General features: G+C 43.0%; 1 protein-coding gene across 4 annotated transcripts in view; it reads right to left on the minus strand.

The window, feature by feature from the left end:
* Positions 1 to 24,200, minus strand: part of SEMA6B (semaphorin 6B) — a 191,919-nt gene that overhangs the window by 80,855 nt on the left and 86,864 nt on the right. The window lies entirely within an intron of this gene.

Genomic DNA, 24,200 nt, shown 5'->3' on the forward strand with positions numbered 1-24,200 from the left:
ACAGTCTGTGTCCCACAAATGACAAGACGGATTCAGATAGGCCTTGATGGTAATTCCAGTAGTTGGAACATAAGGACAGAGCCAGGTGGACTTCAACAGTCTAAGTCCCAGAAACAACAAAGAAAGACCATGATCAAGTATATAATATCACATTAATTGTTGATTTAATCTAGAATTGAGAATGAATGTGACTGTAGGACAGACTGGATGAACCATTCAGGTGTTTATTTGCTATCACTTACTATGTTACTATGTAAGTATGTGCTCTGCGGCAAGAAGAGAAGTAATGTGATCTTGCTTCTTTCAAGTACTTTCCCTAGATCTCTCTGCAGCCTTCGATCTTGTAGACCACAATCTTGCCATATGTAGATTGTGCGAGTTCCAACACAGTTCTGTTCATATCTTACTAACAAAACAAATATAGTTTTGTTAGTACGATATTTCGAATCAGATTCCTATACATTTAATTGTGGGGTGGTTCTCCAAGGCTCTATAGTGGCCCCAACTTTTTTTTAGCATTTCATGTCACCATTACTAATGCTCATTCAATCGTTGGATCTAATTCCTTATCTATGTGCCAATAACATCCATACCAGTTTGAACAGTAATGTCCACAAGAGATTCTCACCTTCAACAATAAACTACAGTGAATAGTAGACTGGCTCAATCATCATAAACTTAAAACTAAATCCTGAGAAGTTTCATGCACTCCTCATCTCTTGAAAAGGTACAGCCCTTTTTTCTTTCCCTATCATGTTAGCAGGATCTAGTATTCCATTTGAAACCATAGTGAGGATGCTGGAGGTAACATTCAGTCCACCAACAGAAAACAATTCCACAATATCACTGTCTCTGGTAACATTCAATAGCTAGTACACAAACCAGGACTAAAGACCACCCATTTATAAAAAATGTGTTTGTCACAGCTCCCACAAGTATAATTTGATATATAAATTTTTTGTATGTATATAGAGTACCCTCAGATATTTCCCACAATTTATGCAGACAATAAAGCTGCTATATAGTGGTATAGCACTTCTTTCATCGGGTTACTCTAAACATTTTTTGGGGGAGCAACATTGTGCTCATTTTTAATTTGCTTCCCTTCACCACAGTGCTATTAAAATCACTTTAAAAATGTATAAATACTTGGTGAAAAAGCTGTGCACTTATCTTGCCTCGCTGAAAAACATTCATCTCACACCTTCCCCTGGAACCGCCCGACTCCGCGGGTTTCAATTGCTTTCATCAGGGAGGAGGGTTAAGGCTAAGGAGTTCCCTTCTTCCTCAGTCAAACAACAAGAGGAGGTAACATTCAATCAGTCCCTAAGCTTTCACTCCCATATTTCCATATTGTCAAGCGTTCTTTTTATAAGCTCAGAATGATATATTCATTGTGAAATCTCTTCTCTAAGAATGCCCCACATATTCTTGTTCACTCACTTATTATCATCGCTCTGGATCACTGTAATGCTCTCTATAATGGTTTACAGGTCACTGATATCTGACGTCTCCAAACATTACAAACTATGGCCGTGAAGCTTGTAACAGGCTAAAAAAAAATTCAACCACATGACTCCTCTCCTAAGTGAGTAACACTGGCAGCCAGTTTCAAACAGAATCACATTCGCAACTCTCACATTGGTTCACAAAATTCATCATTCTGGTTACCCTCCATAATTTCCCCGTGTCTTAATATCTTACACTCCAGCAAGAAATTCAAAGTCCTCACCTCAAAACTGTTTAGACAGTTCTGTGCTTCCGACATCTTACATTAGATGTTATCAGGCCAAAATATTCATTATAATGGACCCCTCCCTATGGAACACACTTCCATGCTATCTTCGATTAGAAAACTCTTTTAAGAAATATAAATCCTGATTAAAGTTTTTCCTTTTCAGGATGCTTGTAGATAACATATCCCAGTGGTTCCCAAACCTGGTCCTAGAGGCACCCCAGGCAGTCAGGTTTTCAGGATATCCACAATGAATACTTAAGAGATATATTTACATACATTACCTCCACTGCATGCAAATCTCTCTCATGCATATTCATTGTGGATATCCTGAGTAGAGAGGTGTGGTAGCCGTGTTATCAATAGAAATCAAACAAAATAAAACATGGAAAAGAAAATAAGATGATACCTTTTTTATTGGACATAACTTAATACATTTCTTGATTAGTTTTCTCACTTATATATACTATCTGCTACCACATTTGCTTATTTCCGATCTGACGAAGAAGGGCAACCTTCGAAAGCTAATCAAGAAATGTATTAAGTTATGTCCAATAAAAAAGGTATCATCTTATTTTCTTTTCCATGCTTTATTTTGTTTGATTTCTATGGATATCCTGAAAAACCGACTGGTTGGGGTGCCTCCAGGACCAGGTTCGGGAATCCCCTTTCTCTTCCCTTCTTAGCCCGACTGTTTGGGGGAGGAAGCCATGGGGGATACTGAATTCACATAATTGTTACTACCAATCTTCCTCTCCATTTTCTTTCTTTTCCAGCTTCCTTTCTTCTATACATATTTTTAACTTTATACTGCTTGACATTGCTCAGAAAGGTTCTTAATGGGGGGAATATCAATTTTTTAAATAAAACTTGAGTGGACTGCTAGAGGTGTCTAGGGCCATGGCCAGCCCCTGTTGACCAGTGTCAGAGTGGACAATGGTAAATATTTCACATTTATATATTTTCTTAAGATTGATCAAGAAGGGATAGGATAAGGGCAATCACAATTTTCAGCTTTACTATCAAAATGTGGGGGATGGGAGGCAAGAAGAGTTGAAGGTTTGTGTAGGATGTTTAGTATCCTTCTCCAAGCCTGCCTCAAATCCACACAAGCAGTTAGCTGACACATATGGGTATTCTGTGATTTACACATTTAAATAGTGGCTTTCTGAAATAGGTATTTCCACACACTGGTCATTTACATATGCAAAAGCCATGCAAACGTTCTGAAATGGCCTCCTTAGTTTTTTTGCATACATAGAACTAAAAGTCAACGAACAAGCTGTAGGCAAGACTTTTTATCAGACTAGACTAGTATTTCTGCATCACCTACAATTTGACCCTTATTTCTGAAATAAACCAGAATTCTTGTTTTTTATTTTTATTTATTTTATTTTAGTTACGTACATTTGTATCCCGCGCTTTCCCACTCATGGCAGGCTCACTGTGAATTATAAATAGGTTGAAAGATAATGACCACAAGGCCCCATTTTGCCAGCATGCTCTCTCCTCTTGCTTCATAACCCAGATCCTACTGGATTTCCGCCTTTATCCCTCGCTTTCTCCACCCCCAGGATCCTTTTCTATTTGCTCATTTCATTGGGTTATCCAGTAAGGAAGTGCACAAGGTAAAAACTTTCAGATCAATTGGCTTTTTTTCACAATTATTGGATGATTTCTTTTTATTAATTCACACATTTATTTTATTAAAAAATGTTTCTCACACACTAATCAACTTATTATATGCTACTTCATAGTTTAAAATGCGTTAAATTGATACTAAATTTCTTAAGGCCTGCTAATGAACTGAATGTGCACTGATAAATGTGTCTCCCTATTACATGCCACCAATCTCCTGCATCCTCATACTGAAAATTAATTTAATCTGAAAAGGAAGGAACTTGCTGTATTTTTTTCCAGAAGGGATCTGAGTCGACTATGGATATGTGGGAGGAAGGTATCAGTTGTACATCATAATGAGGGGCATTTCCAACAGGTAAATGGCTATTTGAAAACTTCCTGTTGGTAAATATTTGTGCTGATGGTTGACCGTTGATTTCAAATTCTCTTTGTTGTCTCCCAGAAACTGCCCCCCTAAGCAACCGCCTAGTCTTGCCTAATGATTAAGCCAGTCCCGCTGGGGTTTGCACCAGTGATTGGAGGCATATATGCCAACATTTCAAAAAGATCGGGGTTGCCAAAAATCTTACAAATTACCCCTCCCTAGACACAATGAAGAGCTTGCTCAATGTTGGGTGCTCAACACCCACTGCACCCACAGAGCTGACGGGATTGGAGGGGCAATTGCGTTTACCTCTCTGGTGTTTAACTGGCTCATCCTGGATGACCCAGTTTTGTAAAATCTGGCACTTAGGAGTGTAAGTGCCAACACATGCGTAGGTTGTAAAACCAAGACCTATAGATGCGATGCCGCTTACTCCTTTCCAAAATGGTCATTCCCACTGGACAGCTGAACTCTACACACACACTTTTCCTGAGTCCTTCTCAACATTCACTGAGCCTTTTCTAAAAATACTGGGGAAATTATGCATATTTCCAGAGGCCGTATGCAAAACCGGCCTTCAAAATGGCACCTGCAATTTCTTTATAAGGAATGTTCATCTGTACAAGATTCCAACACTTTTGAATTTAATACTTCAAAAATAAACACACTGGACTGAAGGGCCTGACAGCACTGTTTTCAAAGTGTAATCTAAATCCAATAAGAAATGCCATACTGACAGCAGTTCCCAAACTGTGTGATGCAGCGAACTGTCAGGGGTGCCACTGCATATTTTCCTGCTGAGCTGCAACTATGATCTTCTCCTCTCCTGTTTTCAATCAACCTCCTTGGCGCAGTCCGTTGTTCTCCGAGGTCAAGAGCAGGATGCAGCACTAAGCAACATGAAGACTGAGGGACCAGTTTCCTGCATACACTGCCGCTAGCTCTGACAGTCACACCTCCTCTGATGCAAATTTTCTGTGTAGGAGGGGTATGACCGGCAGAGCTAGTGACAACACGTGCAGGAAACTGGTCCCGCGGTTTTCACAGCTGATTGTTCTGGCCTGCTGCCGATCAGGGAAATCTGCAGAGGGTGAGCGGGAGAGGGGGGAAGAGACAGAGAGAAAGCCACAAATGATGCTGGCTTGAGGAAAGAGGCAGAGAAACATAGCCAGAATCACAGAGAAAGAGATAGGGGGTAATAAAGGATGAGGAAGGAGAGAAAGAGAGAGAAGGGAAAAGGCTGGATAAGGGAGAAGAAACAGAGAAGGGGAAAGGCTAGATAAGAGAGAAAAAACAGAGAGAGAGAAAGGGGTAATGCTGAAAGGAGTTAATACGGGGGCTTAGGCTGAATGGAAGCGGGAGCAAGAGAGAGGGCAGAGGCTAGATGAAAGTGGGGAGAGAGGGAGGGCAGAGTGGAGGAGTGGCCTAGTGGTTACAGCACTGGTCTTGCAATCCAGAGGTGGCCGGTTCAAATCCCACTGCTGCTCCTTGTGATCTGGGCAAGTCACTTAACCCTCCAGTGCCTCAGGTACAAACTTAGATTGTGAGCCCTCCTGGGACTGAGAAATATCCAGTGTACCTGAATGTAACTCACCTTGAGCTACTACTGAAAAAGGTGTGAGCAAAATGTAAATAAATAAATAATGCAAGGGGGAGAGGAGGGCAGAGGCTGGATGGAAAGGGGGAAGAGAAGGAAGGCATGCGTGAGAATGCAGGCGTTGGTGGCTGAAGCATGCATGTCACCAATTTGGTTGCTGCACAAGCAGCATGGAGCTTGGGCCTTGGGCAGTGGACCTTGGGCAGTGGACCTCTTCAGCTAGCGGGCCTTGGGCATCCCTGCCAGCAAAGGTAGGACTCAATGCTGTTGAGGGTGGGGAGTGGGAGCTGGGTTCTGGGTAAGGGTGGGAGACTTGAGAGGAAATGTGTAGCCTAGGGGTAGGGTTATCATATGGCTCCAGAAAAAGGAGGACGGATTGAGCCAGCCGGGTTTTACTTCCATTGCTTTCAATGGAAGTAATTGAGCCAGCCGGGTTTTACTTCCATTGCTTTCAAGCAATGGAAGTAAAACCCAGCTGGCTCAATCCGTCCTTCTTTTTCTGGAGCCATAGGGGAACCACTGCCATACTGGGTTAGATCATTACTACAAGCACATCTTGATTCTACACATCACTCAGCTTTTTTTCTTTTTGTCTCCCTATCTGTGGAATTCTTTGACCCGTGAGAAGGACAGATCACATATTTGTGGGCCCCTGGGCCAACTAGCACATAAGGCCTCCCATCTCCCTTCCCAGCTGCAACTGCCAAGTATACAGTTTACTATCCATCATACAAAGATGCTTGAACTTAGTAGCGCCACTCAAAGGCTTACAATAACAGTATCGACAACAACCGACAAAACGTCAATGGCAAAATGTAAATGATATAAGCAGAAGGAGGCAGCACAGAGTATGAAACGCAGTCTATGTAGATATTGGTAGATGGAAGAAAAGAAAATATTTTGCTTGCTCAAATTACTGTTAGTGATATAGGTATTGACATGAGAATTAATAAATAGTAAATGCCTGGGTTTCAGCAGAGTTTATAAATAGATTTATCACGTTCCTGAGAAACATAGGACATCCACAATGAATATGCTTGAAAGAGATTTGCATATAATGGAGGTATTGTATGCAAATCAAGTTCATGCATACTCAATGTGCGCATCCTGAAAATCTGACTGGCAAGGAGTACTCCAGGACTGGACTTAGGAAACACTGCCATAAACCATAAGGTCCATCAAGCCCAGTTTTCTGTACCTAACAATGACCAGTCCAGAATTCTGAAAAGTGGACCCTTGCACAGGCTACCCAGAGCAATGGAAAACTTAACCTTTCTTCTCTAGTTCAAACCTCTGAAATCCCTGGAGTACTTTTCTTGACTGTTTCTATCCAGAGAATTTAGAAAGCCAGCCACCCACTCAGCTGTTTGCCTATTGTCTCTTGTCTATCTCAACAGCTGCTCCAACAGGAGATTCTCTAAGGGAGAAGGAGGAGGGAGAAGAAATGAAGGAACAATGGAAAACAAAATTAGAAATGAAAGAGATGAGATATGGAGAAATTGCTTTATGTGTCATCTCCTACGTAAAATGATTTACTGCTATGAACCAGCCAGAAGGCAGTAGGCCATTCTCAGCCAACAACAATCACACAGATGTTGAAAAGTCGTTCCTGAAAGTGCCCCTTTCATTCCACGGCCTGCCTGACTCTTATCTCTAATGATCCTACTGCAATCTTGGCCCAGCATCCTCTTTCCATGGCCCTTCATATCTCTCAGGACTGACCTAGTCCAGCACCTGTCCTTGGGCCCATGGGCAAAGCACTTACCTACTTCCTCCCCCCTCCAGGTGAGCCAGAATCGCAACTTCACCTAACTGTAAAACTGTAACTGTAAAATTGTAAACCACTTTGAACCGAAACTTGTTTTTGGAAAATAGTGGGATACAAGAATGTATAAATAAATAAATAAATAAATAAACTTGCAGGATGACAGCTTTACAAAAAGAAAGCAAGTCTCACCCTACCCCCAATACGCCATACTACCTCCATCTGCCTCACAGCTCACAGAACTACCAAATCTCCAACATTCAGAGGGAGACTCCTGCTTTTGCGGGTCACACTTCCACTCGAAAGCAAAGATCTCCTACTGAGCAGCCTCACCCTCCATCGGCAGCAAGAGATGTGTTAATAAGATGTTATGTCCTGTAGTTGTGATATCTGTCTCATTATAAGAACTGCAAATTTCACAGCTCTTATCTTGAGACTGGTCCTACAGCAGCAGAAGATGATCGTCTCCTGCTGCCCAAGGGGGAGGCAACTTGTTTTAAAACTTGAACTTTCTGCCACAGCATTAAAGGCCTCTAGAAGGCACAGCAGGGCCTAGTTCAGTTTTCATTCCCACCTCCCTTCCCAGCTCCCACCCAACCATAGCACATCTCTTCATTTATAGTCAATTATTCTAATTAGTATAACAGGAGGAGAGTTTTCATTAGTATTTTAATTACATTTAATTAGTTTCTGAGAAGCAAACACTAAATAAATTACACTTTACACCATATAATCTTAAGGCTCTTTATATTAATCTAATATCCTTTGTACCTTAACAACTAAGATGCAGACAGCAGTCCAGCAGCAAGAGGGGAGCTATCCAGTATTTTGCATTGAGTGTTACATGTATGATTATCTCTCAGTTGGTGAGAGGTTATATGTGTGTGCTCAATGCAAAGAGATCCTAGCTCTCAGAGAATGAGTCCCTTCTCTTGAAGTTACAGTAGCAGACCTGGAGAAGCTGAGGGAGACAGAGAGGTACATAGAGGAGGCCTACAGGGACGTTGTAGAGAAGTCCCACCTCCAATACGGCAGCCCTTGTGCTGCCTTGAAGGAGGGAGGTCTCCTAAAAGGACAGCATCACTCTGATGAAGTTGGAAGTAATCTTATAGTCAGGACCAGTCCACCAAGGGATGCAATATCCTCTTGCACTGAGGATGTATCTCCAGGAACTTCTGCCTAAGAGGGAAGGGTCAGGATGGCTGTTGTAGTTGGTGATTTGATTATTAGGCATGTAGATAGCTGGGTGACTGGTGGACATAAGGATCACCTGGTCACTTGCCTGCCTGGTGTGAAGGTGGTGGACCTCATTCATCACCTAAATAGGATTTTAGATAGTGCTGGGGAGCAGCCGGCTGTCATGGTATAGATGGGTATCAATAGAGAATGATACGGGGACAAAGTTTGTCTCCATCCCCGCCCTGTCCCTGTGGGTTCTGTCTCCGAACCCACCCCATCCCCGCAGGTTCTGTCTCCGTCCCCACCCCGTCCCCGCAGGCCCTGTCTCCATCCCTGCCCCGCCCCTGTGGGCTCTGCCCTCATCTGCAGAAGCCTCGAACACTTATGATTTTTATATTTAAATCTTTTTATTAAAATCTAAAAGGAACAGTATGCTGTGCAACTGTTGTGTATAAATTACAAATAGAGAACAATAATAAGAATGAGCAGCTATAATAACCCTCCTTCCCACCACCACCCTCTACCCTTCCAACCCCAACAATAGGTGATTTCTACTACACCAAGGAATCCTAATTCACACTGTTAAAATGTCCAGGGGTATAAAATACAACCCATTCTATATGCCCCAGAGGGGAAAAATATGCCCTATAAAGCACTGTTATGTTTTTTAAATCTGTGGATAAATAAGAAATCATCAACAATCTCAGGATTCAATCTAGCTCTCCTGTCTTCCACAGTCCTTCCTGGAATAGAAGTTGTCTTCTTAGAAGATGTGCTGGTAGTAGGATGTACAGGACCTCCCATGCAAATTTTGCTAGTTGAGGCCAGTATGTTTGCTTGTTTTTCCAACCTTCAAAAGCTAATCAAGAAATGTATTAAGTTATGTCCAATAAAAAAGGTATCATCTTATTTTCTTTTCCATGTTTTATTTTGTTTGATTTCTATTGATAACCTTGTTTTTCCAAAAAATCTAAAATCTTTGTAGGCATCACTTAAACATAAATAACAGTCCAGTTCAAAGTAGAAAATGACACAGGGACAAAGTTTGTCCCCATCCGAGTAGGGTCCGTCCCCACCCCCATGGGATCTGTCCCCATCCCCTCCCCGTGGGATCTGTCCCTGCCCCGTCCCTACGAGCTCTGTCCCCGTCCCCATCCCCGCGGTTACTGCGGTTCCCCATCCCCATTCTCTAAGTACCAATGACATAGGAAAATGGAGATTCTTGAAGCCAAATTTAGGCTCCTAGGTAGAAAGCTGAAATACAGATCCTCCAGGATAGCATTTTCAGAAATGCTCCCTGTTCCATGCGTAGGACCCAATAGGCAGGCAGACCTCCAAAGTCTCAATACGTGGTTGCGATGATGGTACAGGAATGAGGGATTTAGATTTGTTAGGAACTGGGCAACATTCTGGGTAAGGGGGAGCCTGTTCAGAAAGGATGTTCTCCACCTTATCCAGGATGGAATCAGGCTGCTGGTGTTAACATTTAAAAAACTAAAATGGAGGGGAAAGCCGACAGTTGCCCAGGATGCATGGTTCGGTGTGGAGTATCCTTGAAGAATACTATTAAAACAGAATCTTTAGGGAATCCCAATAGAGAGGTTCCAATAATGGTGAAAGAAAGCCAGGAGTGTTCAATGTGAGAACAGAGTAAAAGATGCAAATTATCCCCCTTTAACTGCAAAGCAGCCTGTAGATGCAAGGAAAAAAAGACAATTTGAAGTTTCTATATACAAATGCTAGAAGGCTTAAAAATAAGATAGCAGAATTGGAATATATAGCACTAAATGAAGAGGCAGGCATAATAGGCATTTCAGAGACTTGGTGGAAGGAGGACAATCAATGGGACACTGTGGGGTCCTTTTACTAAGCCGCTGTAAAAAGTGGCCTGCGCTAGTGTGGCTGCGTCTTTTGGACACACGCTGGGCCATTTTTTTTCAGTGGCTGGGAAAAAGGGCTTTTTTTAATGGGCCGGGAAATGGAAGTGCTCTAAAATTAAAACTAGAACACACCTATTTACGGCCTGAGCCCTTACCGCCACCCATTGACCTGGCAGTAAGGGCTCATGCGCTACCTGTGTGGTAGCCATGCAATACACGCCAACTGTTGATTACCGCAGGGAACGCCCCCCCCCCCCCCCCATAGTAGAAAATTATTTTTTACCACGAGATTTGGTACGTGCCAAACTCAGAATTACTGCCGGATGCGGGGTAGTGTCAATTTGGCACGCACTACCCATGTGTTAGCCCTCCCGCACTTTAGTAAAAGGGGCCCTATGCTATCAGTGTACAAATTATATCGCAGTGACAGAGTGGATCAAATTGGAGGGGGGTTGCACTATATGTTAAAGAGGGAATTGAGTCAAACAAAATAAACATTCTACATGAAACAGATAGCAGCGTGGAATCTTTATGGATAGAAATTCCAGATGTGAAGGGAAGCAATATACTGGAAGGGCTGTACTACCTTCCTCCAGGACAGAATGAACAGACAAGTGAAAATATATTTACTGAAATTAGGAATGCTGGCAAATTGGGCAAAATTATAATAATGGGTGATTTCAATTATTTTAATATTGACTGGATAAATGTTACATCAGGGAATACTAGGGAGAGAGGTGGAGCTATTTTGGATCTAATCCTTAGTGGAATGAGGGGCATAGTATGAGAGGTAATGGGGTTGGATTGTCTGGGAAACACTGATCATAAGATGGTCAAATCTGAGCAAATATCTGAAGTCACTAAGGAAATCTACTGTAGCAGCTTTTAATTTTCGAAAGGGCAACTATGACAACATGAGGAAAATGGTTAAAAAGAAGCTGAAAGATTAGCCACAAAGGATAGGACTTTAAATCAGGCATGGATGTTGTTTAAAAATACCATCTTGGAAGCCCAGACTAGATGTATTCCACGTATTAACAAAGGTGGAAAAAAGAGAAAACTACAGCCAGCGTGGTTAAAAGGTGAGGTGAAAGAGGCTATTAGAGCCAAAAAAACATCCTTCAAAGAATGGAAAAAGGATCCAAATGAAGAAAATAAGAAACAACATAAGCACTGTCAAGACAGACGAAAAGCATTGATAAAGAAGGCTAAAAGAGAATATGAAAAAAAAACTTGCCGTGGAGACGAAAACTCATAGTGACACTTTTTTCAGGTATATCAGAAGCAGGAAGCCTGTGAGGTAATCTGTGGGACTGTTAGATTATGAAGGAGCAAAAGGGGCACTCACGGAGGACAAGGACACAGCGAAGAGACTGAATGAATTCTTTGCTTCAGTCTTTACAGAAGAAGATGTAAGAGATCTATCTGTACAGGAAATGTTTTTCAGAGGTGATGATGCGGAAGAACTGAAAGAAATCTCAGTGAACTTGGAAGATGTATTGAGCCAAACTGACAAGTTAAAGAGTGATAAATCACCTGGACCAGATGGTATTCACCCCAAGGTATTGAAAGATCTCAAACATGAAACTGCTGATCTGCTGCTAGTGATCTGTAACCTGTCATTAAAATCGTCCGTAGTATCTATAGACTGGAGGGTGGCCTGACATCGATTTTTAAAAAGGATTCCAGGGGTGATCTGGGAAATTACAGAGTGGTAAGCTTGACTTCAGTGCCGGGCAAAACAGTGAAAACTATTATAAAAAAGAAAATTACGGAATACGTAGACAAACATGGTTTAATGGGACAGAGTCAGAATGGATTCAGCCAAGGGAGGTCTTGCTTCACCAATTTGCATCATTTCTTTGAAGCTATGAATAAACATCTCCATAAAGGTGAGCCAGTTGATGATCTAAGCTTTTGACAAAGCACCTCATGAGAGACTCCTGAGAAAATCAAGGAGTCAGGGGAAAATAGGCAACGTCCTTCTGTGGATTAAGAATTGTTTATTAGACAGAAAACAGATGGTAGGGTTAAATGGCCATTTTTCTCAATTAAGAAGGGTGAATAATGGAGTGCCACAAGGATCTGTACTGGGACCAGTGCTATTTAACATATTTACAAATGATCTGGAAATCGGAACGAGTGGGATTTTTCAGATGACATGAAAGTTGTCAAAACGCATGCAGATTGTGAAAAATTGTAGGAAGACCTTAGAAAACTAGAAGACTGGGCATCCAAATGGCAGATGAAATTTAATTTGGACAACTGCAAAGTGATGTACATTGGGAAGAATAATCCAAATCATAGTTATCTGATACTAGGGTCCACTTTAGGAGTCCACACTCAAGAAAAAGACATAGGTGTCATTGTAGACAATACGCTGAAATCTACTCTGTGTGCAGCGGCGGCCAAAAAAGCAAACAGGAATTATTAGGAGAGAGATGCAAAATAAGACCAAAAATAATATAATGCCTCTGTATCGCTCCGTGGCGAGACCTCACCTTGAGTATTGTGTTCAATTCTGGTTGCCATATCTCAAAAAAGATATAGTGGAATTAGAAAAGGTTCAAAGAAGAGCGACAAAAATTACAGAGGGGATGAAACTGCTCCCATATGAGGAAAGGCTAAAGAGGGTAGGGCTCTTCAGCTTGGAAAAGAGACAGCTGAGGGGAGATATGATTGAGGTCTACAAAGTCCTAAGTGGTGTGGAGCAGGTGGAGGTGAATTAGTTTTTCACTCATTCAAAAAGTAGAAAGACCAGGGGACACTCACTGAAATTGTATGGCAATACTTTTAAAACAAATAGGAGGAAATATTAGAATAGTTAAGCTCTGTAACATGTTGCCGGAGGATGTGGTATCAGCAGTTAGCTTACCTGGGTTTAAAAAAGGTTTGGACAAGTTCCTGGAGGAAAGGTCTACAGTATTTTATTGAGATGGACATGGGGAAGCCACTTCTTGCCTTGGAATTGGTAGCATGGAATGGTGCTACTACTTGGGTTTCTGTCAGGTACTTGTGACCTGTATTAGCCACTGCTGGAAGCAGGATACTGGGCTAAATGGTCTGACCCAGTATGGCTATTCTTATGTTCTTATGGCTTTCTCATTTGGGCCTACTTTATAAAGACATAGTGGTGCCAGTATGTCTTTATAAAATACTTCAAAATTTAATAGTTATTTACTATTAATTCTAAATATGTTAGTCCAGAAACAATTCCAATAATGTAGTAAGGACTAAACAGTATCTAAAATAAAACGCCTTTGATTAATTGTGACACCGAATGCGGTCATCGTTTTCTTTCAGTTGAGGAATGGGGAGGAATGAACGGGATGTTGAGGTGAACTTTCTCTACATTCAAATTTATGAATTCTCATCTCCCTGAAGCAGGACAAAGAAACATGATCATGTCGGAAGTGGGAATTTTTTGAAAGGTAAGTTCTCATGTTGTTTCAGTTATACTGAAAAAAATTATTTTATAGATGACTTTGAAGAAATTGATCTAGCTCAAAGAAAGCAAGCTATGGGTTTATAAGACACATTAAGCACTTGTGCACTTACATGGACTAATGATGATATGGTGCTAATTGAAGAACACTTTGCCAAAACTCACTCAGTCCATTTTTTGTCAGTTTTTGTGCTACGCAATTAATTTTGTTCATCAAGGCAAGATTCATTTATTGTAGCTTATTCCTGTGCCAAAACTATGATGAACAAAATTAATCACATAGCTCAAAACTGACAAAAAAATGGACTGAGTTTTGGAAAAGCGCTCTCTGGTTTAAAGTTTGTGATTTGAGCCACAGCAAGTTGAAGTCCATTCACTCACAATTCATCAAAGGTGTCTTGTTTTACAGATACTCTTTAGTCCTTATTACTTTATTGGTTTATAAAATACTAGCACAAATTGCACGTAAAATGACCCCATGTTCTAGCGAGGAAGCTGGTATAGATGTACACCTGTATTTTAAAAAGAACACGTAAAACCCCTCTCAAACTGCACTCCAGCAAAGATCCACCCCTGAACAAACCCACACCAGGGTCAAGTACATGTACTGTATGCCCAAGGTATCATTTTATAAAAGGCATTATACATACATATGGTAGCACAGAAATGTAAAAAGCCCTTTATAAATATTATCCCCACAGCATCTTGATAGCCACTAGTTCCTGTAGTCTTCTTAAGATCCTAACATGCATCTCTGGCTTCCTAGAAAAACACTTTCCTTAAGAAGGCCCACGCCTTGTCTCATTCTGCTCTCATATACAGACAGAGAAGGCATCTCCAAACCTCTTCTACCAAGAGGAAGTGATCACAGAGCACTAAGTGGCCCTCTTTGTAGGCTGAGAGCCATTTTGAATTAGAATTATGCACATTTCTAACCAGCAAGAAAGGATGACCCAGTACTAGTCCGCTTTTCAACAGAAAGAGGTTGAGGCATGGCTAGGATTTTACTACAAAACATGGCAGCCCTCAAAAGTTTGGAGTCATGAGGGAGGAAATGATTCGAAAGGAAATGATATAACTGCCGAGAAGCATACACCTGCTTTGCTGAGAGACTCTCTCATTTTTTTTTTTAGACTTCAGTTAGTCAGATCATAATGCCAGAACAGAACAGTACAAAAATGTAAATTTAGGTTATAGAAACAAGAAGAGAAAGACATGGGCATAATGCAAGCTTGAACATGGTTCAGCTGAAAAATGTTTTATGTCTCGGCAAATAACATGTTCACAGAGAAAAGGGTATGAGAAACACCTCTTATAGACAGTGATGAGGAGCCGAGCCATAATCCCCACTGCTAATGAAGACAGGTCTCAGATATAATCACCAGGCAGGGTCACAAGATGGCTTCAGTCCAGCAGAGCCAGACCTGGTTATATCTCCACACCCTCTGCAAACTTCTGGCCTTGTCTTTCATAGACACTCAAACTACACAATCACAAAGGCAATAGGGCCAAACTCGGACTATTCAGCCAGCTGCGTTCATCCCCTGGACAATTATGGGGGAAGAAACGTAACTAAATACAAGTAGATTGGATAGTCTTCCATGACCTGGTGTCATATGGGGACCTACTGATAAGGTAGAGCCCCTGTTCTCTGCTGACAAGGACAGCCTACAGATTTATATTAATATATTAAAGAGGCTTAAACAGCACCAATAGGTGTACATCAGTCACCAAACACCAATCTGTTGGACTCCAAGTGGGTGCAGATTGCTGCTTCTCAAAGAGTTAAAGCTCAGTGAATGTTAATTTTCTCACTCTGATCTGAAGAACGCTCACCACTTGGCTGTTTCTAACTGGTTTCTTGTCTGAAATACAATTGTACTGGGCAGTTCACCATGTTAAAAAAAAAAAAAGAGAGAATCAATTCAAAGATGTTACAGCTTGAAGCAGATAGTTTAAAAAGCCCTTTTCACTCCAGCAGAACCTGCTGAGAAAATCAGAAGTCTTCAGGACCTTCCAATGAATGAGAATGGCCCATCGGCCACTCAGAGCCCTCACACAAGAAGGACTCTTTAACAGGGGCACCAAGAACAAGCTTCTCTCTCTCTCTCTCTCTCTCTTCAGCATGGACTAGACTTGGAATGAAACCCCAGGTTCTTGGCAATTGTCCAGACATCACAAATTAGTTCGTAAGCAACAAATTAATTAATTCATCGATTTAATGCAAGCACTGAGCTGGGACCTGGGTTATATTAAAAAGAGTCCACTCCCACACACGAGAGGCCACCAGCTGTTACCACAGCAAGAGTACAATGCAGCTCAGAACCCCTGAAGAGTCAGGGCGAGGGGGGAGGGAAGCGGTTCAAACCTTCTCCAGCTCAAAAACACATACAGTGGGGGAAATAAGTATTTGATCCCTTGCTGATTTTGTAAGTTTGCCCACTGACAAAGGCATGAGCAGCCCATAATTGAAGGGTAGGTTATTGGTAACAGTGAGAGATAGCACATCACAAATTAAATCCGGAAAATCACATTGTGGAAAGTATATGAATTTATTTGCATTCTGCAGAGGGAAATAAGTATTTGATCCCCCACCAACCAGTAAGAGATCTGGCCCCTACAGACCAGGTAGATGCTCCAAATCAACTCGTTACCTGCATGACAGACAGCTGTCGGCAATGGTCACCTGTATGAAAGACACCTGTCCACAGACTCAGTGAATCAGTCAGACTCTAACCTCTACAAAATGGCCAAGAGCAAGGAGCTGTCTAAGGATGTCAGGGACAAGATCATACACCTGCACAAGGCTGGAATGGGCTACAAAACCATCAGTAAGACGCTGGGCGAGAAGGAGACAACTGTTGGTGCCATAGTAAGAAAATGGAAGAAGTACAAAATGACTGTCAATCGACAAAGATCTGGGGCTCCACGCAAAATCTCACCTCGTGGGGTATCCTTGATCATGAGGAAGGTTAGAAATCAGCCTACAACTACAAGGGGGGAACTTGTCAATGATCTCAAGGCAGCTGGGACCACTGTCACCACGAAAACCATTGGTAACACATTACGACATAACGGATTGCAATCCTGCAGTGCCCGCAAGGTCCCCCTGCTCCGGAAGGCACATGTGACGGCCCGTCTGAAGTTTGCCAGTGAACACCTGGATGATGCCGAGAGTGATTGGGAGAAGGTGCTGTGGTCAGATGAGACAAAAATTGAGCTCTTTGGCATGAACTCAACTCGCCGTGTTTGGAGGAAGAGAAATGCTGCCTATGACCCAAAGAACACCGTCCCCACTGTCAAGCATGGAGGTGGAAATGTTATGTTTTGGGGGTGTTTCTCTGCTAAGGGCACAGGACTACTTCACCGCATCAATGGGAGAATGGATGGGGCCATGTACCGTACAATTCTGAGTGACAACCTCCTTCCCTCCGCCAGGGCCTTAAAAATGGGTCGTGGCTGGGTCTTCCAGCACGACAATGACCCAAAACATACAGCCAAGGCAACAAAGGAGTGGCTCAGGAAGAAGCACATTAGGGTCATGGAGTGGCCTAGCCAGTCACCAGACCTTAATCCCATTGAAAACTTATGGAGGGAGCTGAAGCTGCGAGTTGCCAAGCGACAGCCCAGAACTCTTAATGATTTAGAGATGATCTGCAAAGAGGAGTGGACCAAAATTCCTCCTGACATGTGTGCAAACCTCATCATCAACTACAGAAGACGTCTGACCGCTGTGCTTGCCAACAAGGGTTTTGCCACCAAGTATTAGGTCTTGTTTGCCAGAGGGATTAAATACTTATTTCCCTCTGCAGAATGCAAATAAATTCATATACTTTCCACAATGTGATTTTCCGGATTTAATTTGTGATGTGCTATCTCTCACTGTTACCAATAACCTACCCTTCAATTATGGGCTGCTCATGTCTTTGTCAGTGGGCAAACTTACAAAATCAGCAAGGGATCAAATACTTATTTCCCCCACTGTACGTTGGAAATAAAAGACCCAAACCAACAAGGGAATTTTAAGAATAGCTGCATCCACAGAACTTGTGCTGAATCTGTGGCCACTCTGCCAAGGCAGGGTTAAGAGAAGGCTCCATGTGGGCTACAATAGAATCAGTCCCGCTGCATGCTAGCAGATGTCATGCTTTTGTTAAGGAAATCATAGCTACATCTCTCTGTAAGGACTGAAGCAGAACCAGCATTGGCTCAGCCTATTCTAGGCAACTTGGCGGTCCTCTGCAGAGGGCAGCCACTCGCCTTTCCTGGAGAATATTAGAGAACAGCATGATTTGGGTGGTGTTACGACAGATCCTGGAGGAAACTGATGGAGGTGGTGAGGGGCCTTCAACACATAAAATAAAACCACTCACAGTTCAGCTCTAAAGGCTGAGGGAGAAGTGAGGTGCTGGCTTGGTTTGGCTAACCTAAAAATGACAGAAAAGTGCGAATGTCCACAAGAGAGATAAGCATATCCATTCTCAAAGGCAAATACACCCAGTAAGGATGGGAACAGTCTGGTACTGGGAGCTTCTGAAGCTGTCTGTAAGCAGTAACGTCCAACAAAGTTAGGCTCATGTGCTTTACACAGAGGCCTTGGGCTGCCTCCCAAATGTTTTTGAGACCAAGTTGATACTGCAGCCAAAAACGGAGAAATAATGTTTTTTTTTAAACAATTTCGGCATTAAAACATATATCAGAATTAAGTTTATAGACCACAAAAATCTAGCTAGGATGTACCATTCCCAGGCAAAACCTACTGTTATCTTTATGTGTAATATCTCCCCCTAGGCTTAGAGGACCTGGGGTCTGTTAGCACAATTCATCTTGTTGCAGAATAGCAGTTGAAGGTTACTTGGAAGCAGTGCTGAGACATCACTCTCCGAGCTCTACTGCGTTACAGAAAGCTCCCAGGAGCCTCTAGTACTAAGACACTGCCACTGCATTAATCCCTACTGCATTCAGAAGTATCCAGTCCAGTTGGCAGCAGTAACAGCAAAGGTAAATCACAGACGGCAATAATTCTTATCATGGTTGGACAGTGCTTGAGAAATGGTGCTGGTGCCAAAATGGCCGTCAGACTGCTCGGATAGTGGTCACCATCTGTTATGGTTGATGATCCTAAACCAGGGGTTCTTGACCCAGTCCTAGAGGCAGTTTTCAGGATCTCCACAATGAATATTCATGAGATAGATTTGCAAACAATGGAGGCAGTGCATGCAGATCTGTCTTATGCATACTCATTGTGGACATCTTGAAAACCTGACAGGCTGGGTATTATCCTGAGGACGGGGTTGAGAACCCCTGAAAGGACTGCATAGGTGTCACTCTCTATAACAGCTGCTCAATCAAAATGTTGTAAAACCTGGGAATTATGCACAAAATCAGCTCTATTTGCTTTTGAAGTAGGCCAGTTGTTACAAAAGCAATGGCAGGTCCTTCATCTAGCTGTGCTACCAAGGTCACACCTAGGGCAGGAGCCATCACCATGGGCAACCAGGGCTTGTGTCCCTTCAATTAACTTTTAGATATGCAGGCTCCTCCCCGTCCCTGAGATTATTAAAAATGAAACTCAGCAATTAGGATCACCTCAACACCATTTCCTAAAGTGAACCCTTAAAACACACAAAACTGTTAGGACCTATCATTTTGCTTCCTATAAGCTGCTGCCCTAGGCAATTGCCTAGCCTGCCAATGGTTGAGCTGGCTCTGTGGCCAACCCTTTCCTGTGGGTTGAAAAGCACTGTACATCACTTCGACTTGCATGTGGTTAATGAAGCTGAATAGCAAATTTATAAATAAACCATAAACCATTCTTTACTGTCTTAGAATCCCTTGCCCAACTCAAGAATGTAAAGCAGAAATATCTTGTTTAGAGTACATGACAGACTGATATGCTGCCCTCTAATCACATATGTCCCATCTTCCTCTCCCCCTCCCCCTTTGTTTCTTGACTCTTTACCTTCCAATCCCATCATTATCTGCTTGTTTCTAAAAGCTTTCCACCAGTCCCTAATCCTCTTCCCTGCCATATTCTGCATTAATAATATATGATCATATGACAGGCATCGGGAAAGAATTAGCATAATTAGAAATTAAAAGCTGCTTCTTCACACAAAGGGGTCCCTAATTTAAAGCTCTGGGCAGTCAGCCGACAGAATAGAGTGTCCATATTTCATTCTCTTGTGAAAAACACATGTTCCAGGAATGAACGTCTCAGTTGGGATCTGGTAGGACAGGTCAGTGCCGGTCACTGGGTGTCAGACTTAAGGCTGGGAAAGATCCAGCAGTACAGTATCTGCCCAGTGTGGGAAAATAGCCCCATTTGGGGTTCAGAATCTGGAACCTAGTTCTCTGATTTCAGAACCAAGCTGAAGAAGTAAATAAACATATTTTGTGTCATAAGCAAGAATCTGCACCACAATCCATCAAACACCCAAACTGGTACAGTGGTGGCTCCAAGAAATGACTCCTGAATCCCCCAACCCTCACTACTGTTTTAATGGACAGTGGAGTGGGGTGGGGATTGGAAGGGAAGGGCGTGAAGGTTCAGAGGCTGGTGTGTTGCAGAGCCAGAAGGAGACCCTCCATTATCTTGGTCATTTCTAGCAGTAGTGGGAAGATTTCCTGGCTCCTCCGCACACATTAATAGCAGTCAGCTTAGACCAAGGTTCTCAACTCAGTCTTCTAGCCAGTCGGCTTTTCAGGGTATCACAAGGAATATGCATGATAAATATACTGTACACAGAATGGATGTAGTTCATGGCTGGCACCATGGCGTTGGCGGGCACCATATGATTGTAAAACTGAAAGGTCAGTGACCGAGTGCTTTGTACTAGGAGGGATTCAGTACACCTCCTCATCCCCTGCTCAAGCAGGATTTCAGGTTACTCATAATGAATATAGATTAGACTGAGCAGGGGACGAAGAGAAGCACCGAATCCCTTCTAGTTCCAAGCACTCGGCCACTGTCCTTTCAGTCTTACAATAATATGGTGCCAGCCAACTCCATGGCAGACAATCAGACTTCAGTAGGAACAGGAACTGCTTGTGACATCACTCATAGACAGTTAGGGGGAATCACCCCCTTATTCATTACATTAGCTTACAGGAGCTATCTCCTTCTCCCTTTGCCTGGGGAATATAACCAACTCAGCCTGCTGCCCCTGCCATTCCCTTCCCTCTGATTATACCTAAGAACTTTCCAGGGTTCAACCCCCACTCCTGGATACCCTTCCATCTCTCTCGAGCTCAAAGCAGCTGTACCACCTCTCTGTGGAAGTCAGCTTTCTGGTTCTCTTTATTGTTCTGTACTGTTCCAGGTAGACAAGCATGTAAGCTTCTATATCCAAGCCAGTGTTCAAACATCTATTCCAGTCTTAAACAGGCTTATTGTTGTATTATGTATATACCACTAAAAAGACACAATGCAAATGCCAGTATGAAATTTAGAACCCCCTAACTACACCAGTTCCCTATCCTACCTCTCGCTACTGCTCTCTGTATTTGTCGTAAGTGTGATAGTTACTAATCTCTCCCCTGGAAGGATATTCCAGGCATCATCCATCCTCTTGGTAAAATAGAATTTCCTCATGTTTGCTGTCAGGCTTCCTCCCTGGAACTGCAGGTCAGGATCCCTTGTACTTCAGTTTCCTTTTCTGTGGAAAATTGTGTCTTCCTGTACTTAAGTGAAGCTGCTTAAGTGTTTCCATGGTACAAACCCCCAGGTGCTCCTTCTTCCAGAGTACATATTAAGTTCAAGCATTCCAGGGCAGAGTGTATGAGGCAGGTGCTGCACGCTGAAACACGGCCCCTGTCGGGTTCATTTAATAAAGAGCCCTTGTTTGTTCTAGTCCTGAAAGCCCTTTTGTGCTTTTCTTTTGTTGTTGCTGTTTGTGTACTTCTGACCCTCTCTTCTGTTATCTTAGATTTACCATATATAGTAGGAACTGGAGGAATCAGACTGCAGAAAAGCAGAGGAGTTGGAGTCGAAAGTTTGGTGTACTAACTTCTCAGTCCTGCACAGTACACCACTCCAGAGCTGCCAAGGGGTCGACCCACTCAGCGGGAGATTTGGGGCATGCCCCCAGCCAACCCCACTCTGCCTCCAGCTCCGCCCCACCCATTGCTCCACCCTTCCCAGCCCATTGCTCCGCCCCAGCACAGCTGATTTGTGGCCAGCGGCAAAAGGACTGGTCTCCCTGTCCAGTGATATCATGAGATGGTGCTTTATGAAGGCGTTTCCTGCTGCCACTGGACAAGGAGGCCACTCAGCGGGAGATCCCAGCTTCTCGGCGGCAGATGACTTGCAAAAATGGGAGTCTCCCGCTGAAAGCAGGAGACTTGGCAGGTCTGCCACTCATTTCTCCATAGTCCATAAACATACACACTCTACACCACTCACCATGTACACTGCTCATTTCAGAAACACACATTAAAAAGTTCTAGACACCGCAGTCCTCTCTTCCGCTTCTCTGCACGCTACCCTACTGAACACAGAAAGAGAGGACTGTGATGACAAATAAAGACCATATGGCCCATCCAGACTCCTCAATTTCCCTTCTCCTTATATTCCAAAGTCCTTGACCCACTACAATCTGGTTTTCGCCCTCTCCACTCAACCGAAACTGCGCTTACTAAAGTCTCCAATGACCTATTACTGGCTAAATCCAGAGGTCAATATTCCATCCTCATTCTTCTTGATCTTTCCGCTGCTTTTGACACTGTCGATCACAGCATACTTCTCGATACCCTGTCCTCACTTGGATTCCAGGGCTCTGTCCTTTCCTGGTTCTCTTCCTACCTCTCCCTCCGCACCTTTAGTGTTCACTCTGGTGGATCCTCTTCTACTTCTATCCCTCTGCCTGTCGGCGTACCTCAGGGTTCTGTTCTTGGTCCCCTCCTCTTTTCTATCTACACTTCTTCCCTTGGTTCATTAATCTCATCCCATGGCTTTTCCTACCATCTCTATGTTGATGACTCCCAAATCTACCTTTCTACCCCTGATATCTCACCTTGCATCCAAACCAAAGTTTCAGCGTGATTGTCTGACATTGCTATCTGGATGTCTCAACGCCACCTGAAATTAAATATGACCAAAACCGAGCTTCTCATTTTCCCCCCCAAACCCACCTCCCAGCTCCCCCCGTTTTCTATTTTTGTTGATGGCTCTCTCATTCTCCGTCTCCTCAGCTCGAAACCTTGGGGTCATCTTTGACTCTTCTCTCTCCTTCTCTGCTCATATCCAGCAGATTGCCAAGACCTGTCGTTTCTTTCTTTACAACATCCGTAAAATCCGCCCCTTTCTTTCCGAGCACTCTACCAAAACCCTCATCCACACCCTTGTCACCTCTCGTTTAGACTACTGCAATCTGCTTCTTGCTGGCCTCCCACTTAGTCACCTCTCCCCTCTCCAGTCGGTTCAAAACTCTGCTGCCCATCTTGTCTTCCTCCAGGGTCGCTTTACTCATACTACCCCTCTCCTCAAGACCCTTCACTGGCTCCCTATCCGTTTTCGCATCCTGTTCAAACTTCTTCTACTAACCTATAAATGTACTCACTCTGCTGCTCCCCAGTATCTCTCCACACTCGTCCTTCCCTACACCCCTTCTCGTGCACTCCGCTCCATGGATAAATCCTTCTTATCTGTTCCCTTCTCCACTACTGCCAACTCCAGACTTCGCGCCTTCTGTCTCGCTGCACCCTACGCCTGGAATAAACTTCCTGAGCCCCTACGTCTTGCCCCATCCTTGGCCACCTTTAAATCTAGACTGAAAGCCCACCTCTTTAACATTGCTTTTGACTCGTAACCACTTGTAACCACTCGCCTCCACCTACCCTCCTCTCTTCCTTCCCGTTCACATTAATTGATTTGATTTGCTTACTTTATTATTTTGTCTATTAGATTGTAAGCTCTTTGAGCAGGGACTGTCTTTCTTCTATGTTTGTGCAGCGCTGCGTACGCCTTGTAGCGCTATAGAAATGCTAAATAGTAGTAGTAGTAGTAGTAATTCCAAAGTCCTTACTTGATTTCCAGTTCAAGGTTATTTACTGAATCCAAGGATCTTCTATGCCGGTTCCATGCACTGTTAAATTCCGGCACTGTTATTAGCTTCTACCACCTGGGAGGCTGCTCCATGCATTCACCACCATTTCTTTGAAGAAATAATTTTCCTGCCTTACTCCCGAGTCTAGTTGCTGTCTGGATCGGCAGAGTTATTTGCCAGAATGATAAAAAAGCACAGCAAAAGCAGGTCAGGCCTTCAATGGTCTGCACAAGCTGTAATTTCAGATGGAGAAAGAGTGTCCTACATACTGTACCATCTAGCCCGAGTTCACAGAAACTCAGAACTAGGACATTCCTCTTCACTACTCCCTATTCAAAAAGATGAGGAACATTCTAATCTGGGTGTCACCTCAGTAAGAGGTATAAGCTCCCCATAATACCAGGCACTTTGTAAAATAGTTTAAAACCCTGCAAAAATAAAGTTAAGCTATGGAGCAAACCTGTGATACCAAGACTGCATCAATTCCCAAGACTCCAACAGAAAATATTGTGGAAATATTTTAACAGCTCTAAAAAAAAAAAAAAAGA

This window comes from Microcaecilia unicolor, chromosome 11 (assembly GCF_901765095.1).
Source record: "Microcaecilia unicolor chromosome 11, aMicUni1.1, whole genome shotgun sequence".
In the NCBI taxonomy this organism is placed as follows: Eukaryota; Metazoa; Chordata; class Amphibia; order Gymnophiona; family Siphonopidae; genus Microcaecilia; species Microcaecilia unicolor.